Source organism: Mandrillus leucophaeus, unplaced genomic scaffold (genome assembly GCF_000951045.1).
Source record: "Mandrillus leucophaeus isolate KB7577 unplaced genomic scaffold, Mleu.le_1.0 Scaffold236, whole genome shotgun sequence".
In the NCBI taxonomy this organism is placed as follows: Eukaryota; Metazoa; Chordata; class Mammalia; order Primates; family Cercopithecidae; genus Mandrillus; species Mandrillus leucophaeus.
Window position 1 is genome coordinate 4,102,912 of NW_012102432.1, and position 18,815 is coordinate 4,121,726.

Here is an 18,815-nt window from a genome sequence, read left to right on the forward strand (position 1 = left end):
CTGAAATAACTTTAGTTTTTAGACTTAAAATGACAGATTTAAAAAAAAAAATGGCATGTCTGGGCACCTGGAAGACTTTGATAACCAAGCTTTATTATTCCCATGAGTAATCTGTGACTTTTTATATTACCATTTAAGAAGTATGAACTATGATTTTGTATTATACTTGTTTAAAGAATTAGTATGTAATTCATCCAGGTGCTGGAAAATCTTTGGTTCAGCAGTGCTAGTTCAGATTTATGGGGGCCTATTGATTTTAAATGATCCTTTACCCATTGAATTTTCTATATGATGCAGGAGAACTAAATGTATTTTAATAACAATGAACAAATGATATAACAAGTTTAAGGTCCAGTTTACTTGTTACTTTTGCTATCATGACATTTGTAGTAATCTTCCAACAAAATGATTATTTGATTATTTACCTTTTTATTTCATTAAGTGTTCGCCCATTTTTAAAAGACTATTCTGACTGCTCAAAGACTGCCTCGCTTGTGACCTAAATATTGTTAAGCTGTATACATGTTTATAGTAACTATAATGAATTATAATTATTTTCTGTAAAAAGCAATGCCACATGGCTCTTTAAATAGTTTCTCTTTTTTCCCCCTTAAAGGCGGAAAAATAAGAATTCCCTAAATAGGTTAAAAAAGAAACAAAGCCAGAAAAATGGGGTTATTCAGCAAGCATCTCCAAATAGTCCCATTGTCAAACTTGCCCTTATTTTTCTTTTGGAATCTTTGAAGTTATCCTTGACTATTGAACTCTTCCCTACTTGTACTTTTGCAGTTAATAATATTGTCTTCTTAGCTTTAGTAAAGCTATAGCAAGCATCAATTTTATGTCAGTCTTCTTTGATAACCTAAAAGGGTTATAGGTTAGAAAAGGATAAGGCGTTATAGAGAAGGGTGTGCCTGTATGGGGAAAGTGAGAATGTTCACTCTGAATGACCAAGTAGGTGAATGCTATTATCCTTCGAGATTAAATGGAAAGCTCAAAGCCATATTTTCAGTCAGTGGAACTTGGACTCTCCTCACTCTGATAATTTAACATGGTACACAGCATTAGGGTGAGAATTGAAGGCTCTGTAGATATAGCTGTTTTCTATTTATTATATCTCATAGAATTTCCTGCAACTGGAATGGATTTCCTACCTGATCTCAAAATGATTTCAGTAAAATGCTAAAACACCAAGGATGGTCAAAATACCTATTACGTTTTAATTATGTGATATAAAAATTATTAACCCACCAATGAAAAATACAAGAACTGTAAGAGCTCCTTTCAAGTTTACTAAACAAAGAGAATAATTCTTGCTTTAAAATATGTCTCTTCCATTTTATGTTTTAGAAATGTTAATAATTTATCATGGATGAAAATTTCAGAATGATTTTTTTTCCTCCCACTGTGAATTAAAACAAAATTGTGTTTGGGAGGAAGAATGTTTTACAGTCATGGGCCAACTTGTATGTTGAATGTTAATATGTTCTGACACCCTCAATATAGTAGATTTCATGATTTTAAACCTAAAGAATATATTTTTCCATAAGGAAATCACTGTGACCATTTTGTCATCTAAACATGTTCTTTCATGCCTTTTACCTCATGGATGCTCAAAAGGTAGAAGCAGACATAAAAAAAATTGTTTTTATGTATCAGCAAATGGCTTTGAATTAGCTAAGGAAAGAATTTATTTCTAGAAGCTACAAGAAAGACCTTTCCTGTAAGTAGATGGTCTAAATCTTGCAGTGGGTTTTCAAGGAAGACTAAGGCATTAAATACTTGAGGTTCCTCGGTGGTTTAGGTGGGACCCTGCCTGGACAGGACTTGGGGAAATGTTCCAACAGACCACACTAGGGCCGTTCGAGCACTGGATATTATATTCCCTGGTTTATGATGAATATGGTTTCCTATGTCTCTATTAAATTTGTCATGGAAAAGAGAAACCAGAGGGAACAGGAAGCAGGTAAATGAGGAGGAAAATGAAATGAATGCTTCTTTATGAATGAGGTTTTGTTAGTAAGTCTCCAACTGGAAACATAAAGCTTAAAAATTCATCTGAAGAAATTACTAAAAATGCTAAAAAAACAAGAGCAGAAATCATTGGAAATCACCTATACTTTAATCAGGAGTATAAGGAGATACTTTTTTAAAAAAGCATTGAATAAATTTGATTTTATATTTTCTGTACCTCTTAAAAGAGGGTGTTATAGAAGCAATAGTACCAAATAAAACTTTTATGTCAGCATTTTATTATGATTAAAAATCTTAAAAATAGAGGGAAAATAGAATCAAAATAGGATTTATACTGAGATTACCATTTTTTCAATTGGAAAAACTGAGAGCATTGCCTAAAAATCTACCTCAGTCAGATTAAATTAAGGGGTAAAGGAATTGAGCCTCTATTAAAAACTAGATTGTTACTAGGTAGATACAAAGAGTTCATATTAGACTGTGTAAGAGTAGTGACAATCAGGGAAGTTATCCTTTTTCTTTCAGTACAATTTTACCTGACCTTCAGCTTTCTGGTTGTAAGCATCTCATTTTTCTTTTTTGTATCTCTAATCTTAGCACCTTGACAATTTGTTTTAGCTGTCTGCCTTTTTTGGGTCACTCCTAGAAATCTACCAACCTAAAGTCTAGAATATTCTCCTCTCTGTTCTCTATTTAAATGCTATTGATATTTGAAGGACCAGGTTTTACTTCCATGAAGTCTTTTTCCCAAGTAAACAGGCCTTACTAATCTTTCTAAATTTAGTACCACATTAGTTTAGTTTTTAATTATTGTTTTTTGTTTTCTAATGCACTTAGCAGTGTTTGTTTCACTTACTCCACCAGACTATAAATGTCTATATAGTAGCGTCAAACAAGTTTGTAACATACTGCATTAAGCAGGTTTTGTTCATGCTAGACTTCTGAGAAACTTTAATATGCCAGGGACCTATGTGAATCTCCAAGAGGGTATGGTATAGTATACAGCATTTCACAAATTTATTTAACCAGAGAACAATACGAGACTGCAGAGTATGTTTTGGTAAGTGCTTTGGAATGATCCAAAGCATTCGTTGTGATCTGGGAGGACCTAAAATAGGGAGTATGGTAGAGTCTACAGGTGGGGGCCAGAGCCCATAGATGCCCCAGCCTCTCCTCCACATGCCCTTTAGGGATGGCGGGTTGAATCCTGGATGTGTCCTGAGATCTTATTAAGCTATGTTAGACACAGCATGAAGTAAATTTAAAAATAGTTTTTAAATTTTATACTTAAGTTAAAAGCTAACAAACCCTTCATGGAAACCCTCCAGTAGTAATAATAATTTGTTTGTAATAAATTGTAGTGGTCTGTGCCAAGCACTATGAGAGGTGTTTCATGTATGTCTCATTTCACCTCAGAACAATTCTTCAAGATGGACATTGCTTTTTGAAAATTTTATCAACAAAGAAACTGAGTCCTGGCCGGGTACGGTGGCTCATGCCTGTAATCCCAGAACTTTGGGAGGCCATGGTGGGTGGATCATGAGGTCAGGGGGTTGAGGCCATCCTGGCTAACACAGTGAAACACCGTCTCTGCTAAAAATACAAAAAAAAAAAAAAAAAATTAGCTGGACATGGTGGTGGGCGCCATTAGTTGCAGCTACTTGGGAGGCTGAGGCAGGAGAATAGCATGAACCCGGGAGGCGGAGCTTGCAGTGATCCGAGATTGTGCCACTGCACTCCAACCTGGGTGACAGAGCGAGACTCCGTCTCAAAAAAATAAAAAATAAAAAATAAAAAATAAAGAAAAATAAATACAACCGATGAAACTGATGGAAACAGTCATTTAAAAATAATGCCCTTAAAATTCAGATATTTATTTTGTTATGTTGGTCAATTCTGATTCTGAACAGCTTTCAGCTTTCAAGGAGATGATTATACTTGCATTAAAGTACAACATGAAATTTAAAACTTCTAGGTTAGGAAATAATGAAGTAAACTTAGTTGACCAATCTAGAGCCTCATCTAGTACCTTACAAATAAATACTTCTCAATTAAATAAAAGTGAACTTCATATTTAGCTTGGAATTATTTGGAAATTATGAAAGTGTGACTGTTTGTATGTTGACTTTTACATATTTTAAGTATTTTATTGTTATATAATGACATGACAAAAGGAATGTTCATTTTTTTCCTCACCAAAAAATGATAAAGTTTTTAAGGGCAGTAACTTTTAAGGGGCATTTTTAGACCTCATTTTGCTGGATCTCTTAGCAGCTTTTGAAACTGCCTGCCTTCTTGCCACACTCTTATTTTGGTGTCCATATACCCAGTTTTCTTTCTGTCTGCACCACCTTTCATCCTCTGCATGCTGCACAAATGTTCTTTTAGGAGGCTACTTAATGTTGGAGTCCTCATGGTTCAGCCTTTGGGACTGTCTTTGTAGGTGAACTCATCCATACTCACAGCTTGTCACCACTAACTGCACGTGACTCATTTACATTCCTAGACTAGGTCTGTTAATTAACTTCCAGAATTGAATGCCCAACTGTCTGTAGAACTTTTCTTTTGGATGTGTCAAAGACATCTCAAACTCAACATATACAATATTGAATTTCTGGTCTTCCTTCACAGACCTGCCTCTCTTCCACTTTTCTTTGAAACCTGAGTCTTGCAGAACACCTCTCTTCTTTACCTTACCCCATATTTCCAATTTATCATGAAGTTCTGCAGATTTGCCTTCTGATAGCTCTCAAAGCCATATATGTGTTTCCACGTTTGTCATCACAACCCATAAAGTTAGCATCATCTCCTCTTGACTGTTGCAAGAGCATCTCCCCTCTCTTCTAAATAGGACTGTTATGGCAAGATTAAATACAAGATAATAAAATACAAGATTAAGTACATGATAAAATAAAAAATATAAAATAGTGATAAAATAAAAGACAAGATGACATATAGCACTCAAACTTGCATGCCAGCTCCGGTTGATTGGTACCAGCTGTCTGGAGAGTGTTGAGAAGGATTCTGAATCCACATCTGAGCACAGTGGGAGTGATGAAATTGATGGGGAGGAGTGTGGTGGTCTGTTATTGTCATCCACAAAATAAGGTGGTATTATTGGCATTTGATTTAAATATCTGAGCTAGTTAGTATGAAGTATGTTAAAAATGGGCCCTGGAAAACTGATCTACATTAGATCTACTGATATGTAGCTAGGTGTTACCAATTATCGAGGAAACACAGAAACATGATAAAATTACTGACATCTCCTGATGTACTTTCTTGTTAATATTTTTATCTCATTTATATATAGATTATGGTTCTGATGCTTATTATGGCAAATTGCTTACATACGGCAAAAACTAGAGAATCTAAAATCTCAGCATGGAAATGAAATTACATAAGGGTGAGCAAAGGATTATGGTAGTGTGGAGTAATTTACCCAGACACTCTCATTGGGGGTAGAAGCCATCTCCCAAAGAAGGGAAAGGGTTACATGTTTTCCATTTGGGCTTCTGTAGCAAAATACCATAAACTAGCATCTAAGCAACAGACGTTTATTTCTCACAGTTCTAGAGGCTAGGAAGTCCAAGATCAAGGCCCCAGCAGGTTTGGTATCTGGTGAGGGCCCTTTTCTTGTTTTGTAGAATACTGCCTTCTCACTGTGTCCTCACATGGTAGAAGGGGCCCACTGGTTTCCTGGGTCTCTTCTATAAGGGCAGTAATCCAGTCATGAGGGCTCTGCCCACATGACTGATATAATCACCTCTCTCAGACTCACCCCATCACCTTAGTAGTTAAGATTTCAACATGGGAGTTCAGGTTAGAGAAGAAACTATGTAAGAGAAAAGTAAACACTGACAACTCAGAAGGGTGAGAAACATGCTATTTAAAAATATTTTTAACAAGAATATACTAGAAACAAGAATTTTCATTTTAACTAAAGGTCTTTGAGATATTTTTATGTTGGTACATATAGATTGGCCTCATCCTTTGGGCTACTTCAGTTTTACTTAAACATTGCAGTTTAAACTTGTTTTCATTACATACAAAGCTAAAATAATCTAGATAATGCCCAGTACTAGATAATGCCCAGATTATCTAAAATAGTCTAGATAATGCCCAGAATCTGAAATATGTGTTGGATAATGTGGAGATTTCTCCAATCAAGAAGTTTGCCACCAGGTAACACCAGGTAATAAATTAATTGTTAAAACTATAAAACCACATTGGTTTCAGATGGGTCTGTTCTCCATTTCAGTGCTTCTTTTTACCCTTCAGAATCTCTGAGTTCTTACTGCTTTTATTGCTCTGAATTCTTAATGGTCATTCTTTTATGAGTTTTATTAGGAACTCATAAATGTCTTTAGGGCTTGTCCAGAGAATGTATTTTCAGAGATATCTTAGGAGCATGGAGTGGAATTGTATCTCAAGAAGTTCCTTAATCTAGTTTTTGCCTGAAGAGGTCTTCAACTAAATTATTCCAGATGGTTGCTCCGCATACCTAGAAAAAAAAGGAAAACTGAAGCAATAAACCTTTGTTGTCTGATAATATCTCCTTCAGCATTTACTCCTGCCTAATGCCCAAAGGGAAAAAATATCTTTTATGAGATATTCTGCCTGTAAAGTGTTAACTGAGTTGGAATACTATTTTGTTGGTAATATTTTTAGTTTTTTGTAAATAAACATTTTTTCATGAATATAACTGGATTTATTTGAAGCATTCCAAGATTTTTTGTTTTCCTTCTGTTAGCAGCCTGTGAAAATTCCTATAACCTTTATGTTGCAGAGAAACTTAGGCAGTTTTTTGCAGATATGGATGTTCATTCGGGTTTTAGTATGGGTACAACCAATGGTTCTCTAATGGCATCTTTTCTTTAAACAATAATTACATTTAGTGGATCTTAGCAATAAAATCACTGTAATGAGGAATAAAGGATGACAAGAATAACAGTGTTATTAATCATCTAAATTAGTTGTGTATGGAACATTCCTATACCTGAAATATTTCCATAGGAAATAAGGCTAAAACACACATTTACTTATAATTAGATATAATACAAACCTTCTCTCATTAGAATAGTTGCCCAAATCTCAATTCAACTTAATTTCATTGACTTTGATTTCTGGACTAAAAACTTTAAGCTTGAACTAGTGAAAAATGTATAATATGTGCATTCAATTAAGAAGTAATTAGATAGTCAATCACCCTTACAACTCACCAGAGATTAGAGAAGAGGGAAGAAAAATGTGATTCACTGTAGTGTGTAAAACAGTTTTGCTAATTAGTTTAGTGCTAATTGAGATTGAGAAAGTGTCAAAGTATCCTAACACAGGTTTACTTCTGAATAACTTTAAAAGCTAAGTTTAGTGTTTTAAAATATTACCGACTTCTATGATTTATCCTTGAGTTTTGATCAAAGCTTATTTATTCATTCTAAGTTACACATATTAGTGAGTGATGAAAACAAAAAGAACAAATGCTTTTTTATATTTCAGACATGATGCTGTATTTTTGTCTCATTTAATCCTCACAACAATCCTGTGAGGCCCGTATTTTTATTTTCATTTTAGAGATGAAGAAACTGAGGCTGAGAGATGTTGAGTAACTTGCTGAAGGTCACAGCCAGTAAAGTGCAGAGAGAATTCAGACCCAAGTGGGCCCCACTCCCAACGCTGAGCTCTTTTCACTATGCCACATTTCACAACAGCAAAGTGCAGAACATTATGCACTACGTTTGTCTTTGCTGCCTTATCTCTCGTAGATAAATTCCTAGGAATTACATTCCTGGGAAGAAAGAACACATCTGTTTTCATTTTTTCATAACATATTGCTGAAGTACCCTCTACAAAGGTTATGCTAATTTGTGCTTGCACTGTTGATTGGGTATTTTATAGAAGGCATTTTTGCCATTTTTTTTTAACCAGTCGTTCAAAATGCCCTCCATCTCTTTCTCATCTTTTTACTCTTCAGTTTACATTTCCTTCTACCTATTGAAATTGCTGTGGCAAAGGTCACCTTTGATTTCTGTTTGCTTTTTGTTTCCTTGTCTCTGCATATAGCACATGTTCATAGTAGAATATTCAAACAGTACAGAATAAAATGGAGCAGCAGCAAACGTCTCTCAAACTCTCCTCTTAGTGATAGCATCCCCAGCACTGGGGGTTGCAATGGATATGGAGGCCGTGGAGCACAGTGGGGATGGCTCGAGTTCCATTGTGATTCCACCAGTAATTAGTTGTGTGACCTTAAAAACGTCAACTGATAAGTGTCTCTTGTTTCATCACTTAAAAGAAGGCTATAATGGTATTTACCTCATAGGGTGGTTGTGAAGATAACAATGAGATAATGCAATTAAAGTGCTTAACATTTTGTTAAGGATTCAAAATGTTACCTTTAGCATTATGATTGTCCACTGACCTCTCTTTATATATGTATCTCATATGGTTATGTAGATATGTAATGTTCCTTGAGATTATACTGTGCATGCTATTTTTCAATCAGCTTGATGATATATCTTTTCATGTCATTGAAGTTATTTTTTAAATGGTTTTACATACCTTGCTTTTAAGTATATGCCAAAATTTGATGAGTTGTAATCAATAATACTGTGGTTAACTTACCTATTTCCTTTAAAAAATTCTTAGGAATGATATAACTGGGTCAAAGAGTTTTATTGTAATACATATGCAGATTGCTTTTCCCAAGAGTTCTATGTTTACGTTCCCAGTAACTATGTGTCAGACTATACTTTTCACCTTCATCAGTGTTGAACATTTTAAATTTTTCATCCTTGCCAATCTCATTAAAAATGGCTCCTTACATTATATCATGTCCTGTAAATACTTGGTTCTATTCTTGATTTCCCTATTCTGTTCCATTTATCTGTCTATTCATGTGCATTGACCACCATGTATGTGGCATTAGTATATATTTCAGTGTTTGGCCAGACAAGACCCTCTTTACTAGTATCTTCTGCAGGATTTTTCTGGCTATTTTTACATGTTTAACTTATTCAGATAAACCATAAAATCGTTTTCTCAGAAGGATAGAAATAAAGAGCAAAAGAAAGAGAGGTTGAGAAAAAGAAAACGAAAGACAAAAATAAAAGAGAAAAAGGAATCCTATTAGGATTTTTAATTTGCATTATATGTATAGAGTGATTAAGGAGAATTAATACCTTATAATATTGACTCTTTATATCAAGGAAAAATGCATAGGTCTATGCTTATTAAAGTTTTTATGTCTGTCATACATTTTATAATTCTCTGTTCTCACAATATTTATCCCAACTTGCATATTTGGGCTCTGGAGTCAGCTGGAGTATGCCTTGATGGGGAACACAACACCTCTATTTGCTGTACCACAACTTGGGCAAACTATTGATTCTCTTTCAGCCCTAGTTTCCTCATCTATGAAGTGGATATACTAAGAGTTATAACTTCCCAGGGATGTTGTGAGGATTTCATGAGCTATGGTAAAATGCACATCACAGTGCTTTGTAGAGGATTAGCATTAAATATGAGCAATTACTATTATCATTATAGATTTTGACTAACGATAGATTTTTCCATTTATTTTTCCATTAGTTAATTTTTTTTTTATTGAAAAAACAGTGGATTAGATTTGTCCCTGGCTTGCTTATTAACCTTTATATAGTTTTCAGTAAGATTTCTGCTGATTACTTTGAATTTTCCAGATAGACACTGATAACACCCAATGATGATGAAAGTTTTATCTCCTTCTTTCTGATTTTATTTCATTTCATTATCTAGTGCTCCAGAATAACGTTAAATAATTAACAGTGATATCCGGCACCCTTTTAAAAATGTCTGATGTGCTTGGATTTCTATTTCCAAATCCAGTGGCATGTTTCCCTCTTCTCTTTTGAATCTTCAAAAGTGTTTGACACTCCTGACCTCTTCCTGTTTCTCCCTTCTCTATTTCCTTCTCATGACCTGATGCTGTCTTGGGTGAGAATGTTGAAAAAGAAGGTGTCTATATGCCCTTGCTTGTAATGGAAGGGCATTTATTTTTAACCTTCTGTTTGGTGTGTGGCAGTATTCTAGGGGCTGAGTGAAAATAACCAGAGATCAGCTTTCCCCTGAAATAGCTCACAGCCTAGTGTCAGGGGTAAATCAGACACACAGCTAACTCCAGGTCAGAGCAGCGTGTGCGAACTGCCTGATGAAGTGTTCCACTAGTGTACAGGAGAAAGAGCCCCTTCTGAAGAGGAAAGTTCTTATTTCTAGCATATTGCTATTTCTTAAACGACTCTATTTCGGAGATTTTACACTGAAAACTGTACTTAAAGAGGGATACTTTAGTTAGTTATCAATGAGCTGAGCCAAAATTACTGGAACTTACATTAGTACTGTGACCTGCAGCAGTCTCTGAGGAGTATGATGTGTGTGTACACGTGATTTTTTTTATTTTTGGTAGCGTTTCAGGAAATTCTCCAGTAGTGATTTGCTTTGCACTCATTCCCTTGGGCCTCTTCATAAAAGATAATTCAAGATTAAGAAAAAGTCATGTGAAAGATGGCATCTGCTATAATTTTATTGAAATAGCTGATGGTTTAGAAGACTCCTTAGGCTGTAGCCATACTTTGAGGTCATCATTATGAACAATGATCATAGTATAATAGAAAATTTCTCTTTATGAGTATGCTTCCTTGTTATTTAGACGTAGATAAATGAATATTTGGAGAAAATCTCAAAGGGAGAAGGCCAGCTTTACCTTTATATATACAAAGTATTACTTCTTTAGGTTGTTTTATCAAATAAATTTGTATTCTGATTACTAAGTAATGTTATTACTTAGGAACTTTAGAAAGTACACAAGTTATTGTAGGAACTTTAGAAAGTACACAAAGGCATAAAAATGAACTTCTGTTTCACATAACGACCATCAATTGAAGATAGGCAATTAATTTTGTTTCCACCACAGACTGCATTAAAATAACAGGAAAGATATTTTTTTTTAAGTGCATTGACTCACAAGGATACAGAAAACGAGAGGAGACAACAGCCACAATACTTTGGAAGCTGGAAGCAGATGGTCTTGTAACAGATTTAGCAGATGTGAGGAACAAACCCGTTAGCACGATAGAATCTCTCAAATTCCCAGGAATTGGTGGCAACAGATATCATCTGGAAGCTGGAGTAAAAGGAGACTAAAGTCATCTGTATCGGTTGAAAGCTATTTAAGAAGCACTTTCATCTCTCAGTCCCCTCCAAAGCCTTGGCAGACCAGAGATACTTGTCTTCTGGAGATGATGAAGAGAGAGACTCTATACTAGGGGACACAGACACAATTGAGTGAGTAAATAACATCCTCAGACCTCATGTCATCCTCCCATACACTGGCAGAAAGGCCCCTACTCTCCAGATGAAGCTGGAAGTATCTTCTGGGGAGGGTCTGACCAGCCCAGGTGACTTCTCTGCAGAAGTGGACCAACAGGCTCAGTCGGTAGTGATTGTGTAATAAAGAGGCCTCCACTGTGCCCTCAGCCTCCACTCTGGTTTTGTTGTAGTGGTTGTTTGCCAGTCCCAGATATGAACAGTTATAGATATTTGAAGAAGAACTATAAATGAAAGAACCCAAATCAGACAGTAAAGTGAGTTAAAAGACATAAATACTTTGTAAGAAGAGAAAAGCTGTCAAGAAATTGTCACTCATCTCTTTGGAGAGGTAAGGAAAGAAATTGCATCCACAGAAAAAAAAAACCGGGTACCATTAAGAAAAGGAATATTTAGAAAATAGAGCTTTTGGAAACTGAAACTGAAAACACGAAAACAGAAATGAGAACTTCTACAGAAGAATCAGAAGGCAGAATTGAAAATTCTCAGAAATTAGAGCAAAAGGCAAAAAGATGAAAAATACAGTAATGTAAGCAAATTAGAGGATCAGTCTAAGAGGTCCAGCATCCACATAATAAGCTAGAGAGAGAACAGAGAAAGTGAAGGAGAGGGATCAGGCAACAAAATTATCCAAAGCATTTCCCCAGAACTCGTGAGCATAAAGTTACAAATTGAAAGAATCCACTGAATTCCCAGCACAGTAGATCAAAACACACTCACACCAAGACACCATTATTGTGAAAGTTCAGAACATGGAGGGAGAAACTCCCGAGTGGCAGAAACCAAAGCAACAGACATGTCAAAATCAAGGAATCTGGAATTTGAATACCAGACTTCTCAAAAGCAACGCTGGAAGCTAAGGCAATGAGCATGACCTTCAGAATTCTGAGAGAAAATTACAGTCCACCAAATTCCTTACCTAGTCAAAGTTTTAACCCAGTGTGTGGTTACAGTAGTCATTTTTAGATATCAAAGCCATCACGTATTTATTTCCCGGAAACTACTTGATAATGCCACACCAAAATGGAGTAAGCCAAGGAAAAAAGATGTGGGATCCAGGAAACAGGAGAGCCAGCAAAGGAGAAAAACCAAGGGGATGAATAAATGCCCAGAATAGCAGTGGAATGAGATCATAGGCAAACCAGGCAAGTCAGTCCAGATGTGAGCAGGTGAGAACGTTCTAGATGAGTTCTTCAGGAATGGTGAAGTTGATACAATGCATGATATATCTTCACTTCTTGAGAGGAGAGTTAGGTAATGGGTAGGTATTTGTGCATTGAATTAGTTATGAGTACATAGAATACATAGGTGGAAAAACCCAAGGTACTTATCACTCCAGAGAAAACAAAATGTTGTGCAGAAAAGAAAAATTAACACATGTAGTTCACCTCTGAATACTTTAACATCATTACAACAATAGAAGTTTGTCTATATAGCCATATTTGGAGGATGGGGTGATGGGAAGATGGGAAAGAAATGGGGTGGGGGGTGTGTGTGTGTGCATGATGTTGACAGGAGGAAAGAGGGTCAAATCTTCATTCTCCATAGGAAAAATTTATGTATAATACTGAAACAGAAAATTGAAAGGTAGCAATACAATCATGCCATTTAGCTCTCTAGTGTTAATCAGCTGAAAGAGTTAAGGAGAAGGAAATTGGTGACACATAGGAGAAGTGACTGATAGCTTCATAACAAACACTTAAAAACTTTAAGTGTTTATATGCATGCATAATTTTGATACAAATAAAAATAGCAATTGCTACTGTTATTTTGTTGCACTTTTTATGCATGTACGCACACATTTTCTGAGTGGTTTGGGTCAGGTGTTCGGCTGGAGGTTGGGAATACAGAACAGATGAGACCAAGCATTACTTTATCCTGTGAAAACTTTCTCTAAAACACTGAAAAGTAAATCTCCAACACATGGCATAAAAATGATGGGCCATACTTCACGTTTATGTTGGGGTACAGTATTGTAGTTTAATTTTTAGCTAGTGAGATGGTTTTAAAATCAACCAAAATTATTACTCATGGTACTATGCTCAGCACATGATATCTGCTGTCATTACAGTCTCACACATTCCCTAAGAAGTAAATATTATCGTGAGTCTCAGGAGGGGCAAGTAAATTGCTTAAAATCTTATAGCAATTAGATAGAAGAGCTGGGATTTGGATTTGGTTTTCCTTCATTCCACATCCATACCCCAGATTGTGATTGATTGAAACATTTTTTCAGTTAATCTGGTATTTGCAGTAAACAAGATCAAGTGTACATTTTTGAGGAAGGTAAAGCTAATATAAAGACCATCTTCAGAGAGCCTTGGCATAGGGAGGTGTCATTTCTTTGAAAAATATATAAGTAAGAAAAGCTCAATAGCATAGGGTATTGAGTTTCCCCTGTGAGGGAGATTTCAGCTGAGTGAGTGTGCAAATTCACCAGTAGATTCTACACGTAGGTAAATTAGAATTCATTCAGCATCTACCAAGAACCCCCTGAATCATGCCCTGAGAGCTTCAAAAATGAATAGGACACTAACATGTATGTGCATCTGTTGCACTGTGGATGTATACGAAATGTTAAATTCTGCTTTGACTTGAGACCTGACCTCGTATGATTAGAATGACTGTGTATTTACCTACCCATCTTTTATTCGTGTTTTGGGCCATGGTAGCTTAATATTTAGAAGGCTGCATATATTCTTTATAATGAAATTTCATAAACTTAGGATACATGCTTCTAGACCAGCCTCTCCCAAATGAGTTCTGCAGTGCACTAGTCCTCCAAAATGTGTGTTAAATCAAGAGGTGACTGTTCATGTATATCTGGAGAACCTGGATGTACTAATATCCTCCTTTTGGAGATTTGCAATTCACATCAGCATATTAGAGCCTCTGAGATGGCTTTGAATTAAAGAACCATATTTTAACAGAGTTGATACAATATTTTTTAACATGGATTTGATACAATATTTTTAAACATGGATTCATTGTAGTTTTTTATGGAACACAGTTTGGGAAACACTGGACCCCAGGTTATTTCCTTTTGCAGAAAATTCATACATTGTGACCTTTAGGCCCCATTGACTCTGATTTGCTGTGATTTTACGGTTTGATAATCAGTTTCATGTCACTTTCTTGAAAAGTGCTAGAAGAGTAGATTTTTAACTATGTGTGGTAATATACACGCTAATTAGCTTGATTTAGCCATTTCACAATGTGTATATATTTTAAAACATTTTGTTGATGTGATAAATATCTACAATTTTATCTGTCAATTTAAAAAGATTAAAAAATTTAAAAAGATTTTATTGTGACTATCATATTTTAAATGTAGTTTGGTCCTGGTAGAGTGGGAGCAGAAAAAAAATAGATGGTTTGGAAATACATAACCCATCATTATAAATATTTTCTAATAAATTGTTCCAGACATTCTATATATTTATATGTATCTGTTTGTATATGTATGCATATGTAGAAATGTGTGTGTGTGTGTGTATATATATGTTGTGTGTGTGCAGGTGTGTCCACAGATACATATGTACTATATATGCATAATCCTGAAATACTGCATAGTAATATGATTTATTAAGGAAAGGAGGCTATTTATTTTGTTGTATTATTTTGTTCTTTTTTTCCAAAGGACATTGCCCAGAAGGAGATCATTTAGATTGTTTCCAGTTTCTTTTTGCAGTGAGTGTCCTTACATATAGACTGTTTGTATCCTGACTGGATAATTATATGTCTATTATAAGTTCCTAGAATTCCAAGTCCGAAAGTATATGCATTCTAAATTTTAATAGAGATTTATTACCTACCTTAGGCAACTAATAAGACTGCAAGTTTCCCACTGCCTTTGCTGGCAATGCTAGTTCAACATCGAAAAGTTCAGTATCATTGAACTAAAGTGTTAGCTGATGTTGTTTTCCTATATGAGAAGCACGTTATTTGTTATCTCAAACAAGTACTATTGTCATATATATATATTCTGCATTTCTTATTTATTTAATAGAATTGTAAGTCACTTGGGAATTAGGAATGAAGGGGTCTGTGTGCTCTTGAGTTACCATCCATCTGTGATCATTATATGCAAAATGAATGACAAGAATTTAAAACTTTATTTTTATGTATTATTTGACATGATATACAAATTTTTTGTTTGTAAAATAGTTCAAGCATTATTTATTTTGGATGAAAGTATTTGTTTCTGTGAAACTCTGCATTAATAGGTCTGCCATAGAAATAAATTTTGTGGAAAATTTTGTGGAAAAATTGCAGAGATAACAAATGAGCACGAAGACATGTTTGAAATTTCTACGTTTTCGTATGAAACTTTTAGTTTTTACTGTCTTGTACTGTAAAAAGACTTTCAGTCTGCTGTGGAAGAATATCAGTAACATAATTGATTCTTTTTTTTGCCTAAAGGAGGAAGACAATGGTCCTATAGAGCCCTTGGATGAGAAAAGGAAACTTTTGAGCTGCACCTTCAGTTTATCCTCAAAGCCTGCGTTGTCTTCATCTAATCCAGCTTTGATGGATGTCTGTGATGGTTGCCTGTACACTTGCTGAAATGAAATATTAGAAATGGCTGTATATTCCAAAGAAACCCTATATTATACATCCACGTTACTGCTGCTAGGATTCATATTTGCACGTACTGTTTATTGCTTATGTGTAGAGGGAATGAAACTAGTTTCCAGAGTTGTTATTAATCTGAATATATATCATGTGTTAATATTGAGAAAGGAAAAATACATTCCCAGTGTTAGTAGTTCTTCATTTCCTGTCTCCAACAGAAAATTAACTCATTTTAAAACTAGTGTAATTCTTGATAATAAATTAAGAGTTTTGATTAAGAACAGCAAAGAGCTTCAAAATGCAAAGTGAATGATTAGTAAAATTATGTCTCATTTTATTTTTTCAGCACCCATACCACAATTAACGTTAGGCTGGATTGCCATGGGAAACATTTTTTTGGTGTTAATGCAGCAACATAATACTCACTTTATGTATTACTACATAGTTAAAGGATTTAACTGAATGTATGAATCAAATTATATTTATTTGACCTATTCAAAGCTGTGGTTTATAGGAATTTGAGAAAGGTATAAGAAATAGGATAAAAAGAAGGTCACCACCATGTACCGGGAATAGCTTTACTTTCCATAAATAGAAATATAAATTTAATGGTATCCTATATTACTTTAGTGTTGTATACTTTGTAAGACTTAAAAATATTTTATTCTATTGATTCCACTTCTTTAGTATGTTAAGACATTTCTTTAAAGATGACCAACAATATCCTTATTTTAGGTGCTACTAGCAAATGTAAGCATATACTTAGTTGCAGTTAGATGTGACAGAATGAGATAATTTATGTAAAGTAGTAGAGTGCCTGGCACAAAGCAAACAATAAATGTTATTGTTGTTATAATTGTAAAATGAATGACTTCAAAAACATAGTCCTAGTTTGGAGGGATTTTGTGATGAAGAATATCTAAGTTATAGAAATAGAAGACAGGTGGAATAAGTATATGTTCAGAGTTTTTAGATGTGTTGAGTAGAGATGGTAATAATGGAAGCATTAATTACAAATGAAAATCACACCAGATATCCCTGAAATGGAAGCAAAGAAGGTTCATCGTCTAGTCTTGGGCAGCAGGAGAAAGGACTAAGGCTATGGCAGTGTGAGGAAAAGTCGGGGCTTGGTAAGGGTTGAGATCTGTTGGTAGCCCTGGATCACATGGGGGCAGCACCAGGCAATGCCTCTGAAAGCAGAGCGAGGTCCTGGACTTCCCTTGTGTATAACAGTTCCTAGTGTCCGACAATGAGGAAATGGCAAAGCATGGTTAGAAAACTGTGACAAAAATTTTTACATCTGGCACTGTTACCACTCACATGCCAAACATTGGCTGCACCGGTGTAGCCTTATTTGTAATTAACATCAAAAGACTAGATCTGAAGCCTTCCATGAATGAGAGGCCATTCATAGGGCATTTCTGAAACAAAACACTGTACAGGTATCAGCTTCTCCACTCCTGATCTGGTTGGTGCTGAACAGTCAGGGATTGTTCTTGGACTAGCCTTCTGATGCTGCTTGCAGTCTCCTTTCATCTGTCCCTGAAATACACAAAATAAACAAATATAATAACAAATAGTAATTAAATGAATTTCAGGATAACGTCTAGTTGTTCGGATTTCACCTTTCACAGGTGTGTGTGTGTGTGTATGTGTGTGTGTTTATGTCTGTGTATTGAAGCAATTTGAATTTATTTACTGTATGTTTTCTGAGTAAAAGACTGAAATGAACTACTTGGTTCAGATCATGGTTTCCATTGGTGAGATTGTTTGGAGGCTTAATATTGTTTATATGGAAAATCCTTTAATTCCACAGTTACCTCAGATTCAGAATATGAATACTGTTTATAATATGCTTTTGTAGGAATGAATTTGAAAGGTAGTTTGTCAGTAAACAAAAGTACAACAACTAATCTCAAATCTGTTTTAATGGTGTGATAGGAAAGAAAAGTAAAACCTATGTGATGGACCCTGTAACTGCGGAAGGAATCTTCCAAAGAAAAAGTAGGGGAGAATTAATGACAAATGCCATAGATCTTGAAATTTAATTTAGGGTGTGTTTTGTTTATGAAACAATTTAATAAGGCAACAAACTGAAATGATTTTTCATGTAGCCTATACACATGTAAGTACCTCTGATTCATGGTAACTAATGTACCTGATGGTGTGTAAAGTAATACTGTTGTCAGAAGGTTTGCAATTAAGATAATTTGAGTTTACTCTTTTTTTGTTGGTCAGTTTAGCTAAAGGCTTGTCAATTTTATTGACCTTTTTGAGGAACCAAAGTGGATTTTGGGGTTTTCTCTATTGTGTTTCTATTCTCTATGTCATCAATCTCTGCTCTAATCTTATTATTTTCTAACTTCTGCTTGCTTTATATTTAGTTTGTGTCTTTTCCAGTATCTTAAGGTGGAAGGTTAGGTTATTGATTTGAATTCTTTTTTGAATAAAGGCATTAACAGTTATAAATTTTCCTCTGAGCATTGCTTTAGCTGCATCCAATAAGTTTTGGTATGCTACGTTTTGTTTTCATTCATCTCAAGGTCTTAGAAAATACTTTGCCTTTTAATTTCTTTTTGATGCAGTGGTTACTTGGGAGTGCATTGTTTAATTTCCACATATTTATGAATTCCCAAATTTGTTATTGGTTTATATTTTTTTTCTGTTGTCAGAAAACATACTTTATATGATCTCAGTCTTAAATTTATTGAGGTTTGCTTTCTGGCTTAGCATATGGTTTATCCTGCAGAATATTCCATGCGTACTTAAGAGTATCTATTGTACTGTTGTTGGATGATGTGTTCTGTAGATGGCTGTTAGGTCTATAGTATTGGCCTGTTGTGTTGTTCAAATCTTCTATTTCCTTGTTCATCTGCCTGTTTCTGTCTATTATGAAAGTAGCG

At 34.9% G+C, this 18,815-nt stretch overlaps 1 protein-coding gene across 1 annotated transcript in view; it reads left to right on the plus strand.

Annotated features, from left to right (window-relative positions):
• The window catches only part of CA8 (carbonic anhydrase VIII), a 102,017-nt gene extending 83,640 nt beyond the window's left edge, over window positions 1–18,377 (plus strand). The window contains exon 9 of the mRNA XM_011982175.1: window positions 15,760–18,377. The gene's annotated coding sequence lies outside the window, so the exon portion shown is untranslated. The remainder of the gene's footprint in view (window positions 1–15,759) is intronic.
• The last annotated feature ends 438 nt before the right edge of the window (window positions 18,378–18,815 follow it).